The 16481-nt window shown below is 39.1% G+C and overlaps 1 protein-coding gene across 2 annotated transcripts in view; it reads right to left on the bottom strand.

Annotated features, from left to right (window-relative positions):
- LOC137265451 (alpha-(1,3)-fucosyltransferase C-like) overlaps nucleotides 1-16481 on the bottom strand; it is a 36276-nt gene that overhangs the window by 5664 nt on the left and 14131 nt on the right. The window contains exon 2 of one of the 2 annotated variants that reach the window (XM_067800852.1): nucleotides 488-7087. The exons of the other annotated variant lie outside the window; for it this stretch is intronic. The gene's annotated coding sequence lies outside the window, so the exon portion shown is untranslated. The remainder of the gene's footprint in view (nucleotides 1-487; nucleotides 7088-16481) is intronic. 2 annotated transcript variants of the gene reach the window in all.

Raw genomic sequence — 16481 nt, 5'->3', positions numbered from 1 at the left:
AGAAAGATGATCTGTTTGATGGGCATTTTAGAAGTATGGCGAGTCACAAGAAAGTAAGAATCTATGTGGATAACAACTTCTTTCATTGTACTTGATGCGTCGTTTCAGTGTGGATTCATATACCGTTGTCAAACAAAATCATTTACACTAGAAGAAGTTGTTATCCAAAAAGAGTGTGTGTAGAGATGTTGGGTTTTGTAAATACATTGCGGATGCAAGACACAAAAATCCTCAACTCGCACCAAAAGTTTATTCTATAGTCACAGTCATCATTTCTTTCCTTTGGCTTGGTGAGGTTCAGAAAACTACAAAGCAAAAGTAAAGACTTGCTAAGTAACTGATTCCTAACATCACTTCATGAAAATTCTAAGTAAATTACTTCAACCTTAACAATTACAAAATATATCAATAAAATGTACAGTTAACAAAACCTTCAAGCATTATCTCCATATTGAAATGTCTTATCATAACAAACAATGCTACTCACATTTGTGTCCATGCCCACTACCACATCTTGGTACAACATGGAGGCTGTGACAAGCCATGTGCTTTGAGGAGCAACACTAACAATCAAGGGAAGTAATCTGTTTTTTCATGATAATACTTTTAGGAAAACCAATAACAGTTATAGCCTAGTTAGACTTTCTGAATCTCATCTGAACTAACTTTTACATTGGAAATTAACACACTATTTTAATACTTTGTACTTTGCAACATTAAAAGTATAACCTTTTGACAACAATTATCTTTAATGTATGAAATTATAAATTAATAGAAGAAAAATTGTTTTCTGCATCAACATACATGTTCTCTGAATTTCCGTTCGATCCAATCAAAAATCATCTCAGTAGAGATGGTGAACTACTGCCTGGCGGGAAACTGTCATTCGTCCAAGTACACAGCAGGACGTTAAACTGACAAAGAGTTTGCACCCGTTTCCGTCAGATCCAGTCATCAGAGAAAAATGGATGTAGTTTGTTTGCAACCCATAAACATAAAAACATGTCATGTGTATAAGTATCACATCCGCCCAATTACATAATATGGCAGAGACAGGACTCGGGTGCACGAGTCATATATCAATTTATTTTGTTTATGGCGTATAGCCTGATAGGTGTTAAGTTTAAAGGGGCACTGATGGGGAGCGAATGTTTCTCGCCAGCGGTCTAATTACGAAACCAAGCTGATGTGTCAGTTTTTCGCACATTAGACTGTTGTAAGATACACGACATAGAGCAGGATTATTTACCAGCTGCAGATGAATGGAATATCGTTCTTTTATGTGGATATTGATGGACACATTCCTGAACAAGGTTGCAGGCTGACATTGTTGCTATAACATTAGTCTGTTTTAAATTCATTGTTTGCACTTTATCTTAATTTATTTGTTGTATGGCATTCAGCAGAATCTATATGACAGAAAACACTCACTAGATCGCGAAGAGGGCGTGTGTGAAATATGATCCACATTGGCAGTCTATACAATGTCTAAATGTTACAGTCATGTTAGAAATTTACTACAAGTATAAGCAGACAGTGTGTTCTTTTATTAATTTTTAAAATCATACAAATATGACAATAAACTAATCAGGGATATGAGAAAAAATATAAAGACGTACATTGGCTTCGATATTTTTCCGTCCTAATAGTTTTTTATCATTTCTACTACTGGCAGATGATTAACCTTCAAAGTGTTTCATTTCTTTTCATAATACATTTGTAATGAAGTAAAAATGACTTCACCTTAGTTGATCTGTCTATAATTAAACTCTCAATTGCACATACGGGCTTCGCAGCAGAGGTCACGAACCAGTCACGATTTCTGGGACATCATCCGGGTACTCACGGGAGAAAAACAATAACAAAAAGTACAACCAGTCCACGGAAATTGCTCCGCATCAGTGCCCATTTAAATTGCATGTGGTCAATGATTGATGCTGTGCATTACATATTGTCATCAGCAGACAGGCAGGCAGACATATAGGTGTCAATAAACCAGACATTGAGCTTTCTCTGTGACAGAGGCTTCTTACCACAATCAACATGTTTTTCTATGTAACGAGTAGCTTATTTACTTGTTTGTGTACACAACCAAGATTAGACAACTGAGAGAGATAGAAAAATGTTTCACATGTTATACATATCTAAAATATACATATATAGTCTAAAACGTTGCTAAAATATAACATCCGGCCTTATGGCCTCCGAGACATAAGACACGACAGAACGTCTAGTGGTGCATGAAGTGAATAATCAGTCTACAAGCACTAGTGAATATAGTGAATAACGTATCCACAGTTCCATGTTTACCGGTGAATAAAGATATTTAGTTACAGGACTACAATATGCGTTTAAACATTTTAGTAACCAATCCATCTAGAGGTTTGATTAACTTAGCATTACTAAGTATGGGTAGGCGACAAGAGAGAAAAATGAGGATTAATTTTTTGTACATTTTCCCACAAGCCATATCGTAAGCCCGAATATAACGGACAGCTAATCAAAAAGTGGAATTCGTCCTCAATAGTATTGCTATCACAAAATTTACAAATTCTATCCTCTAGGGGTGTTTGGGGGCGTGTAAATCTACCCACCTCTATTTCCAGAGGTAGGGTGCCACAGTATAGTTTACTAAGGATACTACGGTGAGATCTAGGCAAAATGTCAGTGACATATGGTTCGGCTTTTAATAATTTCTTAATCTTTCTGTAAGTACGGAGTTTATTCTAAATAGGTTTCCCTTGGTCGTTCCAAAGTTCCTTATTCCAATTCTGACAATCTAAAGATCGTACCCACTGTGAGACATAATAAGCTTCCGTTTTAGATATTTAATACAAGTCCACCACAGGGAGGTCTAAATTGTTAAGGATAGCAACTACAATTTTATTCCAGGATTTCGAAAAAGTGTTGGACCATCTACATATGGCACTCGGTATTCTTGACCGTTCAGAACAGCAGAGCTTACGCCAAAAACGTATAATTTCAATTTTTTGTTAACGACCTCATACTCTGGACATGAATACTATTTCAGGCTCCGCGACCCTATTCACTGCGCATGCGTTATGGGCGCATGCGTTATGGGCGCAGCGCAGCACAGCTGTTGAAACCACTTTCCCCCCAGCGGTGGGGGAAATTTAGTGAATCGTTTGAACTCCGATTTCGCGGGCTTTTCTTCATCGCGTTTTTTCAGCTTCATATGTTGAATTGGCATTTTTGATGATTTGTTTCTGTAATTCCATACCGAAGGGTATCAGAATCTGCAAAGTTGTGTTTTACGTTGCATGTGACCTTTAAGTTTCAGGTTTACATGGCACAAATTACACATACTATGTTTCAGTTTCACGAGGCACTAACATAGTGTAAAACCTGACCTTTAGTAGTTGGGGGCTCTGGGCTGGGGTCAGATGACGGCTATTGGCTATTAGTATACATACTTTTACTTTGTCTGCAACAACTATTTAGAGATTATTAGATAACTAGCACGATACTACAGTGAGTGGGGCAGCTAGCAGCTAGCAGGCCTGAAACATACTGGCTGTTAACCGACACCAGATTGCAGAGAATAGCTGTGATACAGAAAGTACAAGGTAACCTGTAAAACATACAAGTGATGAAAACAACGAAATACGACATACGATTTTGCTTTGCATTGGACGCAGTTTAATCACCACTGAACTCTCTTTGTCACAACCCCCCATAAGCCAATATACATTTTAGTTTGTGCAGTAGTCTGACATTTTAGTTTGTCTCCTAAAACATGCCTTCACACCACTTTGTTGTGGTTGGTAGAAAATACATATTTGTTACTTGAGACAACCAAGACAATCATCCAAAAACAAAGGAATAATACCACTTCTGTGTAATACGTAGTTGCTCAAGAAAATCATTATGTACTCGGATTAAATATTTCCGAATATAAGCAGGTATATAAGCAGGTATATACATTAAAGAAGGAACAAAATACGGTTCTTTTGTTTCACGCAGGATTCATTAAAATGAAAATAAATGTTACTTGGTCTTCCAAACTTTTCAACTCCATCAACAAACTATGGGCGTCTTGCCTTACTAATAATCACAAGATCTCTTGAGGTTTTTGGAATAGTGCCATCGGGTTTTAGAGTGTCATCACATTCGAAACACTCTCTTGTCACAATACTGAAGAAGATTTAATATATGTGACCATGTTGGCGGTGAGGGTAAAGGAACATTATTTTCAGATACGTTTGGAAAGTCACTGTTACCTGTATCTTGTCTATATACTGATAGCGTAATTGACATAGGAAGAATTTTAGGGTTATTGGCATGTCCCTTTCTGATGTGTGTGCTTTTATGTAGCTTCTTACCATGTCCAACTGGCATACCTAGGTTTGAGAGAGCAGTGTAGTTTGGAAGCATATGCTCGTTTTTAAACTAGACAAGAAACATTTGTGTGCACAGATCATATACGTAACCCACCTTATGCAACTAACATCACACATAATGTTACAGTTATGTTAGCGTGCTCGGACACTGTGAGGGGAGTCTGGTTTGCTGTGGCTTGCGACATAATGCATCAAAGGCTTGGAATTATCTATTTGGATCGGGGATTTGACAACAGATTTGTCATCACTCACAAGTTTTGCAGCTTTCTGAAACATTGATTCCAGCACGTTAAACGGGACACTTATTATCTGAGATTTGTCTGCAGTAACGGAATGTGTACAAGTACTGTCTTTACCATTGTCGTCATGCTCTGTGATAACAGGGCTTTCCCGAAAAAATATATATACGTTTCCTTTGATCTGGAAGTAATAAATAAAATATTTATCACCTACTGAAAAAAAAGTTTCATATAAACTGTTCACCAGCGATGGCCATCTTTATCTCTTGTTTCTGGGCATGACAAGTCTTTTTCAGACAAACCATTGAGAAACTCAGGCATGGTGAGATGCCCCGTAAGTCGTTTGCATTTTGAGTGTGCCGGATAGCCAAGGCCACATGCCGATCTTAATTAAGCACTCCTGCAATTCTTAATCAAAGATGCCTTGTGTTTCAAGAAATAGTCGAAGAATTCAGCGCCCTGTCATTTTTCTCAGTCCATATCTCCTTAAGTCATTGAGGGCTGCATCAAAATCATTATCAACACATAGATCAGTCAAGCCAGCAATTATTTTTTTCACCTGCCTGATAACCAAATATGTCCCTAAGGTAAGATTGTTCAAGGCTGCCTGAAATTTCGAGGGAACTAAGTTTGGAAATTATGTTATCTTTTATGTGTAAGTCGCACAGTAAATGGCGAGCATTTTTAAGGTTGCCTGTAGACCATCAATGAGAGCTTTGCCAGCATCAGTTTCGAATGCTATGATTTTGGCATGAGTTACAATGAGTGAAGATAGCATGTAGTGTGACTCAAATTTCCTCTTCTGATGAAGTAACACTGGGCCTATCATGACAGGGTGGACGTCAAATCTATTCTTCAGCATCACACGCCTGTTGGTGCCATATTTATCAATATTTTTTAACTGACGGCCATCAGTTAGAAATACCATCAGTTCAGGTGATGATACAACCTCTCTTACAAATGGGTCTCCAGTCAGCACATCTTCCTTTCTCTGCAAAAACGTTCATCACCGTCTTTGTCCCTTTAACGAGAAATATTTCGAGTTTGTTGTATATTTCGTGGAAACAAATTCTGACTTCTCACGTTTTCGATACACACTCTTTCCTCAATAATTGTGTGCACAACGTGAATTGTTTTGTGTCCAGCATTACAGAGTTCCTTTATTCTGCTTTTTGTTGTTTCCTGGGTGCTGTGATACACTTGCCCTAGTTTCCTGTTGCCATGAGCCCTTACAATCATTGAATGTTCTTGGTGGTCAAAATAATATTGTACATATATAGGTAGCGTTGTATAAGCCCAGATACATCAACAAGTCTTATTACAGCTCTATGTAAGTCGGGAGAAGAGGGATGAACATATTTATGTCTGTAGACAACATAATGAATAATTTCTTTCATCCAGTTTCCAATGTCCATTTGACCTTTCGATTTGCCATGAGGGCGTTCCACATGTCTTCCAGAATCCCAGCGAGACAGAAAGAGCATCTTTTCAATGCCCTACTTTTACTGTGTCCAATAGGAATGTAACATTGCTGCAGATGTTTTCAGGCACGGATGATACATTGATATCGCTGCAGTGGTCGTCAGGGATAGCCACGACAGCAGTGAGAGTTTTAATAGGCTTTCTGTCCCTTGAAAAGATTTGCAATGTACTGTCTTTTCTATAATATATAGGCCAATCGTCAACATCACTTGTCATAGACTGGTCTTCATCACCAGTAAAGGACAGTTTCTTCTTGGCAGAAGCCACTGCTGACATCGTATTTGATTCTTTTGATTTCTTTTTCAGTGGGGACTTGTCATGACTGGAAACAGTTGATGTAGAACTTGGCATTGTGATGGTTTCATTTTGTTCGTCATATCCCCTTATGACCGGGTCGTTATCACTTTCCTCACTGTTGCTATTTTCCAGGATATTGAACCGATTATTTATCGTAACTATATCCAAAGTAGAAATTGTTTGCCATCCAGCTTGCTCTATGTCCACAGTCTCATCTGAAGAGAAATGCAATTCCTAATGATTTTCATTCTCACTTTCAGACTGAATCTCATGGCACTCTGACGACGCATCTTCCATGTTTTCACGTGCTGCTCTTGGCTCCACTTGTGTAGCACAGTTGTAATGATCACCTCTTTTTATCAGATGGATGCGACCTTTGGGGACAACAACTTCTCTTCTAGATTCAACATATGCCTCTCTAACGTCACTGTGATGTTTCGTAACAATGGTGACCGATATTGCAACTCCATTGGCAATTGCGCTTAATACAAGGTCAAATGATTCTTCTTATGTGCCCATTTCTTTATTTCTTCTAACAGATATATATTGGATGTTCAAATGTCTTCATTTCATTCTGTGCTGCCAACAGCAGAGACAGAAGCTCTTGAAGCTTTACTTGACTTGAAGCTTTTACTTTACTGAGCGTGTCCTGGCATTCGTACTTTCAAAATATCTGTTGCCTTTAGCCATTCCTCAAGATCAAAATACCTGGGGAAAGAAAATGAAAATTCTATTATATGACGTCATGTCAACTTGTTCTGTAAAACACATTTAAATAACTACTGCACTGTACGTAGCAGCAATGCCACAAATGACAAGTTATCTAAGCGAAACACATTGAATACAAAGGCAAAATAGGTGTTTGAGAATCGGCTGAAACATGCTTAACCAAGAGTCATCAAAAGATAATTAATTCCCTCCCACTCCACCAAAATTATAAATGACGAATCTGATAATTTTATCAGATTCAAGAAGTGCTGTCTTCCTCTTGATGGTAGTATTCCTGCAACACAGTGAAAGCTGGCAAATACGGAGTCAAATGACAACAGAGCACTTTTCTTATTTTTTTCCCAAATATGAATAACCCCAATGCGCTCAAATATCTTTACACATACCAACATTAGAAATGTCTTCAAACATGACACCATTCAAATGTCCAAATAAGACACTATCAGAGTGTCCAAACAAAACACTACAATAGTGTATCCAAAATATGACACAACACAAAAGATACACCAAATATGTAATCTCCAACGTTTGCAACTATACGTCTACACACTAGACCCAAACACACTCCCAAAGCCACCCAATTATACATAGAGAGAGTCACCCAATTATACATAGAGAGAGTCACCCAATTATACATAGAGAGTGCCACCCAATTATACACAGAGAGCCACCCAATTATACATAGAGAGAGCCACCCAATTATATATAGAGAGCCACCCAATTATACATAGAGAGGGCCACCCAATTATACATAGAGAGAGCCACCAAAGTGTGACTGCTCTCATTCAAGTAGAACACTGAAGTGAAAACAACCACATACGAGGGTTGGCTGAAAAGTTCTCAGTCTGAGTGGTTTTTCCCCACCAGGCAGAGACAGGTGTTTGCCACCAATGAGGACAATCATTTAGTGAATCATAGACACAAGAACTACAAACGTACTAATAGTTTTATCTCAACTACAGCTCTTTTGGTAAACCTACCCTCTGAAATCATCAGAAATGGACAACACTGAATACAGGGCTGTCATCAAGTACTTGCAAAAGAAAGGGATGTCCCCAACACAGACACATGCTGACATGGTCTCCACTCTAGGGGATGATGCTCCTTCATTTTCCACAGTAAAGAAGTGGGCTGCAGAATTTAAGCGTGGCAGACAAAGCCTTGATGATGACCCACGCTCAGGAAGGCCTTCAACGGCAACCACTCCAGAAAACATCACGCGAGTGCTCGATATGTTGATGGATGATCGACGATTGACTGCTCGACATATTGCTAGTGTAGTGGGCATCTCTCATGAGAGGGTTAAGCATATCATCACCAACGAAGTAGGAATGACTAAAGTTTCTGCAAGATGGGTGCCAAAGCTCTTGACAGCAGAACAGAAACGTGTCAGGTTCCAGACGTCCCTTGACAATTTGCGTCGTTTTGAAGCAGATCCCGATGATTTTGTGGCACGATTTGTAACCATGGATGAGACCTGGATACATCACTTTCAACCAGACACAAAACTACAGTCAAAACAGTGGAAGCATCCTGATTCACCAGCTCCGAAGAAAGCCAAGTCTGTTCCTTCAGCTGGAAAGGTGATGGCATCAGTCTTTTGGGATTCCAGGGGTATTCTGCTCATTGATTATCTTGAAAAAGGTCAAACTATCAACGGCAGATACTATGCTGATCTACTGAACCAGTTGCGAGAAGCAATCAAAGCCAAACGACGAGGGATGATCGCTAAAGGTGTCCTCTTCCACCAAGACAATGCGCCTTTTCACAAATCGGTGGTGGCCATGTCAACAATCCGCGATTGTGGCTGTGAACTCATTGACCATCCTCCTTATTCACCTGATTTGGCTCCTTCTGACTTCCACCTGTTCCCCAAAATGAAAAAGGAACTCGCCGGTCGCCATTTTGCAAGTAATGATGACGTCATTTCCGCTGTGACTGATTTTTTTAGGGTAGCTGAAGAAGATTTCTTCCTGACCGGTATTCGGGGTTGCAACATCGCTGGCAAAAGTGTGTGAACTTGGAAGGGGACTATGTTAAAAAAATAAATTACAAACGTGGACTTTGTAACTTTTTTTTCACAGTGAGGCTTAGAACTTTTCAGCCAACCCTCGTACTAATCTGCACGGGTTTCAGCAGAAGAGGTGTCAGTTGCAAATGCCTTCGCGCGAGCGTTACTGTGTGTCCATGAACAGGGGGTGTTTGGTGAGTCCTTCTGTCCAATTCCTGTCTGCTCTGTTTGACAGGAGAGGTCATTCAGCTATTGAACAATTCAGTGGCACATGGACTAGAGACTTTATAAAGTATTCAGGATAATGTGATACAAAATCGTTGTGTCACGAAGGACGTGCAAGACATAATTGAAAATCTGTCCAGAAAAAAAGCACCTGTTTTCGACTTGGTAACACGTGTGCCTTCCCAAAAATATCAATAGTTTCAGACATATGTTCTGAAAATTCTGAAAAAGATTCCTTGTAATATTTTTGAAAATAGGAAGCCCTTTCTCACTTAGTGTTGTTTGTGTCATTAATAACAAAAATGTTCAATGTATAATACATAAAGCATATACAATGCCATTTTAGAAAGCTGTTATATTTGTGATTTGTGATTACAATCTCTCAGTAAAGTAGATTCTAGTATCCCTGTTGGGTTGAGTCACATGCTTGAAGTGTGGAAGTCGCACACTCATTGATTAACTTTAAATGATATCCCACTTGCAGCAATATGACAGTTATATAATGATCAGCGACACCAGTAATGGGCTTCACAAACTGTTCACATCTTGGGAATTGAACCAAGAGACAAGGGAATTTGAGACTCCAAGGTAGCTACATTCTTAATAGTTTCAGTATTAAACCTATTACTTTTTACCTAAGCTACCATTTAAAATGATGGTAAGTTAATTTTTAAAAAAGGGCAATTAGAACTTGCCATTGTAATACAACATCATCGCATTCTAATTTGAATAAAGCCATAGTATGTTCCAAATAAGTCGATTTGGACTTATGCAGTGTCCATTTCTGCAATATTCTCTCAGGACTTGTGTGTAGATATAAATGCAAAAATGTTTCTAGACTAACAATTAGTCTCTGAAATGAACACATTTTATGGAAAAAAGTTCATAGTGAAACAAAAATAATATAATGAAATGGGGCCTTGAGACTTTCTTCATTTTCAGAAGCTAATGAAATCTTGTCTTGCCACATTTCTAGACTTGCCTGGGCTTTCTTGACTATATTTGCCTCAGGGTCTGTACAGTAAAGTAGATTTTTTTTTCTATTTCCGACAGTACTTTAGAATCTGTATTTTTCTGAGAAAGTGTACCACGAAATGTAACACATGTTAAGGATATTGGAATTGTGTAGGAAAGTTAAACACATTGAGGTTCTACTTAGATAACCAGACAGTTCCTCTGTCATCTACTATTTCCTGTATAACACATGCAGTAATATTGTTAATTGTATTCATACAACATCAACACATTTATGTACACAAAAGGTTCAGAACTTCAGCTTTAGCCTAGGCCTTAGCAGATAGGACAATAAGTAAAACCTACATACCCTGCTGACGTAGTTGTCTGCGACTGCGGGGTGTACTTGAGGGTAGGGGGTGACGAGGAAGGTGGTGATATTCAGTGATATACTTCATGAAGTCAGTATGTAGCTTGGGGATGGGGGAGGGGAAGGGGGCTAGAGGGTAGACATCTTGCGTGGGCCTTGAAAAAATGAATGAGGACACATTTTGTAAACAATTTATGACTGTCACACTGGGTAATGGAAAATGGTAAACTGGGATCGGCCACTCCTAATATTAATGATATTTGAGCTGGGTGCATTTGTTATGCCTACTGATTCCAACTGTTTCCTCCGTGTGTGAGAAATTGTGAAGCACAGAAATTAGCAATGCATCATAGGAGTAATGGTTTACTGTCAAATCATAAAACATGACGTGAAATATGCAATAATGTTTGTTGTTTATATTATGTCACATGCGTATACATATGGAAAATGTTCCCCAAAAGAGAACATCCATTTCCTGGCGCATCGAGCGCCATGGGCAAAATATATCATTGAATTATATATGAACAGATCTGAAAAGTAGCTGATGACTTCAGGTGTTCCGCACTTTATAAAAACGGAATATAGTTGGTGCCGACAACATTGCACAACATGCACCACGTGATGACAGCTTGGGGACAAACCAGACAATAAATACAAGTGACTGACTAGATAATACGAACAATAGTGCATTTAGAAATGTCAAATTTGAAACGATGCTATAATTTTCAATGTTACATGTTTCTGTACCAGTATTACAATTGTTTCATTCGGTATATACCAGAATATATGAAAGGATGATTCATGTCAGCTGAGATGTTTTGTGTATTTTGTTTTTTGTTTTACTAAAAACCAGTCACATCACTATTTATGGAGTGGCACATTCTGAATCTCAAGACGTTTGGACGCTTGACCAAGACATTTCCGTTTTATGAGCAATTGAGTGAATGTGTCATGCAAAGCTTTTAAAGGACCACTAAACTCAATTGTTTTTATCACTGTATATGGAAGACTTTTGGTTAGTCATAAACGAAACACCATTTTCTTTTTTAAAAAAACTTGTGGTTAATTAATACCAAGCGCTTAAAGATCACATGCAACGTAAAACACAACTTTGCAGATTCTGGTACCTTTAGGTATGCACTTACCGAAACAAATCATAAAAAATGCCAATTCAACCCATAAAGATGAAAAAACGCGATGAAAAAAAAGCCCGCGCAATCGGAGTTCAAACGTTTCAATAAATTCCCCCCAGCGCTGGGGGAAAACTGGTTTCAACAGCTGTGCTGCGCTGCGTCCATAACGCATGCGCAGTGAATAGGTTCGCTGAGCTTGAAACAGTATGCATGCCCAGCGTCTGAGGTCGTGAGCAGTAGTCTAGTCTTGGTTGTGTACACAAACAAGTAAATAATCTACTCGTTACGTAAAACAACTTGTTGATTGTAGTAAGCAGTCTCTGTCACAGAGAAAGCTCAGTGTCTGGTTTATTCACACCTATATGTCTGCCTTCCTGTCTGCTAAAGACAACACGCAATACACAGCTTCAATCATTGACCACGTGCAATTTGAACCTAACACCTATCAGACTATACGACATGAAGAAAATAAGTTGATTTGTGACTCGTGCACCCGAGTCCCGTGTCTGCCACAGTATGTAATTAGGCACGTGTGATACACATGACATGTTTTTATGTCTGTTGGTTGATAACAAACTACATTCATTTTTTTCGGATGACTGGATCTGACGGAAACTGGTGGAAACTCTAGTCAGTTTCAAGTCCTGCTTTGTACTTGGACGAATGACAGATTCCAGTCAGAAGTTTACCATCTCTACTGAGAAGATTTTTGATTGGATCGAGCGCAAATTCAGAGAACATGTATTTTCAAAACCCAACATCTTTATATACATTCTTCATGGATAACGACTTCTTTTAGTATATGATTTTGTTTGACAACAGTATATGAATCCATACTGAAACGACGCATCAAGTACACAAAAAGAAGTTGTTATCCATAAAGAATCTTACTTTCTGGTGACTGGCTATACTTCTAAATTGCCCACCCATCAAACAGGTCATCTTTCTGTACACGCAATGAACCCTCGGCATATCAGCAAATGAAACAGCCAGTCGGAAGCCGTCGTTACACTTGAGTGCATATCCAACCGCTATGACTGGGTTCGGTCTCCCGAGGGCTTCGTTTCGGGGGAGGTAAGTCCAAGTACAAAATATTGCACTTTTGAATCGCGATTGTACGCCTATAATTTTGTTTATTTGTCTTTTTTAAAGGCAGCAATGTATATTATATGTCATGAATAAGTGATAAATGTGTTTTAATTATGTTTGATTTTTTGGTTGCATGTGACTTTTAATAGTTGCTAAAAAGCCGTCTGCTTCTCTCTCGCCCTCAAACGAAACTGCAGACAGGTTACATAACTCTGTTGCGAGAGCCCTACAGTGACGTCATAGAAGGAGCGGTTTCCAGTTAAATGTATAGAAAATGTGTAGGGAGCTCGTCATTTTGCTGATTTCTCCACGTCAAACACATGCCGAATTGTTGTGTTGCCGTCAATTTTTCCTTGGGGTCGGGTGATGGTGTCACTATGCACAGATTTCCACCGGACTCCGTAGTTGGTGAAATTGGTTGTTAGTGTGTGCGAAGTGAGCTTTGTGGAAGCCTGTCGTATATACTAAATCGGATGGTTCGCCCCCTACCACGCTTCCAGGATAGATAATGGATTTCAAGTTTCATCGAGTTTATAAAATCAAGACTGCTTACTACACATTGCTGACCAAGAGGATTTTGCACAGATATAACGCTTTCTTCCTCGGAAACGAGGTTGTGGTCGAAGTGACAATATTATCGTAAGTAATATTATATCGACCCTTTATAATGGCCGCTTCCAAGAGTGAAAGTGTAATGTTATAAGCAATGTCATGTAAAATCCTAATGTCCATCAAGAAAATACATATTTTACTACCAGTAGAAAGTAATTTTGATTTTGTAAGTCGGTGAAAACAAACTTAAATAGCATTCATCCTCAGACAGGGCGCCGCCATTTTTGAAAATCACGGGCTAAAGTCCGTTAGAATTATTGAGATTATGATTTGTTCTCATCAAGTTAGAAAATCAAAACTACTTTTTACTGATAGTTAAACATGCATTTGAATCATGGCCAAAAGGATTTTGCATGACACAACTTGTAACATAAGGACTTCTTCCAAGGAAGCAAGGTTGGGGTCGAAGTGACATTTATCTTGCAAGCAATGTCCACCTCCACCTCACTTCCAAGAGTGAAATTGTTATGTTATAAATTATTTCATGTAAAATCCTAATGTCCATCAATAAAATACATATTTTACTACTAGTAGAAAGTAATTGTCCTTTTGTAAGTCAGTGAAACCAAGCTTAAATAGCATTCATCCCAAGACCGGGCGCCGCCATTTTTGAAAATCGTGAAGTCAAATCCATTTGAATTAATGAGATTATGTATGGTTTGTTCTTATCAAGTTAGAAAATCAAAACTACATAAATATGTATTTGAATCATTACCAAAAGGAGTGTGCATGACACAACCTGTAACATAACCTAAGCGAGGTCGGGGTCGAAGTGAAAATACTGCGCGATAAATTTCTTCACTTGCTAAATTTACTTGGTTTGTAACGTTCTCTCACCAGTATGTAGATACTTGTCAATATACGTCTTTATATTTGGTCTCATAATCCTTTTACTTTATACTTGAATGTATTTTGAAACTCAATAAAAAGAAGCGACCTGCGAATGTATAACAAGAATATAATATGTAGACGTTTCATAGTTTTCCTATATGAATCATAATTCGCACCCACGCCCTAGTGTATGTCGTCTGCATCACTACACTTAACGACGAAAACAATGATTCTGCCGAAAGCTACGACAACGTATTAAAAACAAAAATGCAAATATTAAAATTAAAGTTACAGGGGCAATGTCAGGCTATTACCTTGTTCGAGGAATGTATCCATCAATATCCACAAAAACGAGTGATATATGATTCATCTGCAGATTTCCCAAGTGATGTGTCTTTTAACAGTCTAATATACGAAAACGTGATGCATCGTTTCAGGTTTTTCACATTGCTGTATAGTTTCATTGGTTACCTAAGATAGCAGACATGGCAACTAATTGCATAATGTGCGTCATTCTTTTTAAAAAGTTATTTGGTTAGTCAATAATGAGCAATCAATCAATGTATTTGCGGTTAATCCTTTGAAAGAAGGGCGTTGTTTTACATAGACACTGACACGACAGAGTGTATTCAGTATAGATTAGTAATGTACATACATAAACACTACCTTTTGACAAATCCCCCCTTTAAATCCCCATAAAACTAATTAATCAATCAGCGTGTTATCGGTTAATCCTTTGATTACTCGAAATGCCCAACTGGAGCCTTTGTCGGGTAATCTAAGTGGCGTTACCACTATTTATACCTGTTATAAATTCATTAAGTGAGCATCAAGTGAATGATGACAAATAACGTGTAGGTTTATACCACCTAACACGGATTACAACCTAGCGACACCAAGTGATTTTGACAGAATCGTTGTAACTCGAAAACTAGGCAAAGCAGTAGGCAAAACTAAATGATAGTAGATTGTGAGAACATATAGCTTTCATTTTTCTCAACAGTTTTCGCGATGTCAGGTTTGTACAAACCTGTAAACGAAATAGTTCAACCCCTGAAATGTAGATGAATACTGCACAGACCCTCATTTCTATATCCACTATTACGTCACGGAGACGCGCCGCTTTGATTGGTTGAAATTTCGTTTGCGGCTGAGAATTTTGCACTGTTGACAAAAAGGCCGATTTAAGGTAATTAAAGATCGAAAAGTAGTATAGGGAATGATAGTTCTGGCTCACTTTCACAAAAAGTCTCTACAACGCCTTATTTACTAAATAAGACGTTGGTGGGCCCCTTAGCTCTTGCTACTATTACCCCTACTACAAAAAAGTTGGCGGTAATTACTGTGTCTTGGTAGGAGGTAACACTGTGCCGTACGGTACGATCAATAATTCTTCTCTTACAAATCCCCTACCCGGCCCATCCCTCAAGTAGTATAAGTTAGGTTCGTCGGCTTTCATATCCACTTTATCTATGTTGTAAGTTTTGACTGACCATATAGGATCGGTGGCCCGCTTACGGCTATCGCCCTCGTGTTCCCCCGGCTGGTATAGATACCTCACTAGGGCCCTATCTGGTATTTGTTTCTCCTTCCCACGCAATGGAGCGGCCGACTCTGCAACTATTGATTTTAGTTTGATAGCGTCTGCCGGTTTCTTACCGGTGAGACGGGTGACTTCATGGTTGATTGCCGACACCACCTTGGGTAACCTCGTGACCCATTCAGTCGATCGTTTTCCAGGGGTGGTCATCTCCCTAGCATACTGATAGCCGAACAAGCGCTCAGCCAAAGTCCTATTAAATCTCTCAACTATGGCTTGGCTGCGATGGGCTCCGGCCGTGCCACGCCTGACCTTTGTATCGTGTTTGGCTAGCAGTTGTGACACGGCACCCATGAACTCCCGTCCGGGGTCAACTTGCAGCTCTGTTGGCCACGTCAGTGGGCTGCGTTTGTATATGCGTTCGAATCCTCTGGCTACCTGGGCCGAATCTTTCGTGGTCAAGGGTTCGGCTTCCTTGTAACGACTGGCTACGTCCACTACGGTTAAGGCATACTTGTACCTCTTGTCGTGGGGTAGGAACAGTAGGTCTGCCTGGTGAACGCTATTAGGTATGTTAATACCGAACCTCCTTCTAGGCACGTAGCGTG

This window comes from Haliotis asinina, chromosome 15, assembly GCF_037392515.1.
Source record: "Haliotis asinina isolate JCU_RB_2024 chromosome 15, JCU_Hal_asi_v2, whole genome shotgun sequence".
Lineage (NCBI taxonomy): Eukaryota > Metazoa > Mollusca > Gastropoda > Lepetellida > Haliotidae > Haliotis > Haliotis asinina.
The sequence above is the reverse complement of the archived record's forward strand: the minus strand, read 5'-3'. Positions and strand labels throughout refer to the sequence as shown.